The following is a 2,314-nucleotide window of genomic DNA, read 5'->3' on the forward strand; positions in this document are numbered from 1 at the left end:
ATGTTAAAAATTATGCACTATATTTAAAATATATGTATTTCAATTATACAATATTGATATTTCTCCAAACAGTTAAAGGAGAAGAATAAGGGGATTTACCCTTTTAATTTTTTGTATACAAATTGAGGATAAATCATTATACATGGTGATAATATTATCTGTATCATCACACGATTTATATATTGTCTAAAGGAGATAAGATATAAACAGGTGACAGGGAAGTACACACATCGTCTGTCGATTAAGGACTGTTAGTAAATTTTCATAGCAACCTATAAGTGTTAACATCACGTACATCAGCATTCATAAATGTTAAAAGCTAGTAGTGAAAAAATTCATATTTTTAAAATTTCCCCTGAATTTATTCTGTTCATAAACATTTCAAAAATTATTTAAATTACCATGCAATACCTACAATGACATGAACCAGTTTATTTTTCAACTGTTTCAAATAAATCATTTAATCTTTAAAGAGAAAAGTCATTTTAGCGTATAATTCTTTGTAGTTATGAATAAAACCAGTTAGATTGATAAAACGTTTTTCTTAAAAAGAGAACCTTTTAAAAGACCTGATATTTTTTCCCATCAAATTTCATTCGTTTATTACAGTATATTGAAGCAAAATTATTTATCGAATGGAAAATTTTATTTGATAAATGTAACACAGGCTCATGTTTCTGTAATACAGATTTACCCCAAAGTAAAATGATTAGAATTCTTTCGGTAAAACAAGTCTATCCCTTAATATAATACAAGTTGAGCCCATACACTAAGAATAATGAAAACATTTATTATTATACTATAGGACAAACCTTTAATACAGAACCAAGTGCCTGGGACGTATTTAAAATAAGTGATTCTAGTTTCAAAATGAGTGTAAATACAACGATGGGGAATCCAGAAGCTGATGAGATGGCAATAGCGAAGAAGATGCACTGGATTTCATCCTCTATAATTGGTGTTATATTTGTCGTCTTTGGAATCGTCGGAAATATCCTTTCGCTAATCATCTGGAGTCGGAAGTCAATGCGTTCCTCTACTGGCACTTACCTGATTTTCCAGTCCCTCGCAGACGCCTCCGTTCTCATGATGTTTCTTTTAACAGACAGCATTACACAGATAAGTCCCTCTATTCTTGCCTTGAGGGATTTTGGAAAGTTTTACGCCTACTTTGGGTACCCTATATTCTTTCTGGCGGTCATTGTTAGCATATGGATGCTTGTCGGTGTTACGGTAGATAGATACCTATAAGTTTGCTGGCCTCTTAAAGCCAAGGTCAGTGAAGTACAGGAAAAAAGAAAATATAATTCTCGAAATACACATGCATTTTTTTCGCTTTTCTGTGAGTTCATTAATTGTATCCAATTGTACATAACGGTTCTTTTACCTTTTATTATTGCCTCATCTCTCTCAATGCAGGTGTTATGTTCACAACGTCGAGTTTGTATTGGAGCTGGATGCATATTTCTTCTCTGTTTTATCATCAATGTTCCCCACTTCAAAACGTATCAACCGGCAGATCCATCAGTGCACGGAAAAGCGTTCACCTTCTCAGACTATGGAAACAGTAAAGGGAGTACAAATTATGAGTTTTGGGTACATTGTATGTTCCTGGTCCTAGCGCCATGGCTTTCCATTTTTACCTTCAACATTCTAATCTTGAAAACGGTTCTAACATCAAACCGGAAATCAGCATTAAAAAAAGAAAAGGCAAGGAAATCTGAGGCTCAACTCACACGTCTTTTGTTGACTGTGACCTTCACCTTTCTGATTCTAATCATATTCCAGTGTGTTACACAATGCTTCTATATGCTACAACCAGGCAGTGTGAGTAGTATATGTTTAATCTTATATTTATGTTTTTACATATGATGTTCATTGTTTTTGAATGTGACTTTGCATTTTTCATGTTTTACTTTGGAAATGATCTGAAGAAATGTACACTATTTCTGACGTGTAATCAGATTCAAAGTATATGTTGAGGGCATAGGAAGGTTATCTACATGCTTTATACTTCAACGTTTCAGAAATATCTGTATCTCTTCTTTTTCAAAATCGACCGGATATTTTGCTTTACCATTATTTATTACTTTTTTAGGTTAATCTTCGCATGGTTGACGAGGCGTTCGCAATAGCAAAACTTGGAGTCGTCATCAATTCCTCTATAAACTTTTTTCTTTATTGCTTCAGTGGACGAAAATTCAGAAAGGAGTTTAAAAAAGTTGTTTGCTGTTTTAAATGCAACGGACAATTTGCAATTCGCAAAAGTTCAGTTTATACCATCAGTGATACCACTACGGGTACCTCTCTATAA

The 2,314-nt window shown here is 33.4% G+C and overlaps 1 pseudogene; it reads left to right on the forward strand.

Moving 5' to 3' along the window:
- Positions 1-888: 888 nt before the first annotated feature.
- Positions 889-2,314, forward strand: LOC133178278 (FMRFamide receptor-like; annotated as a pseudogene).

This window comes from Saccostrea echinata, unplaced genomic scaffold (assembly GCF_033153115.1).
Source record: "Saccostrea echinata isolate AGI-Se365-2 ecotype Australia unplaced genomic scaffold, CSIRO_AGI_Sech_v1 ptg000002l, whole genome shotgun sequence".
NCBI lineage: Eukaryota > Metazoa > Mollusca > Bivalvia > Ostreida > Ostreidae > Saccostrea > Saccostrea echinata.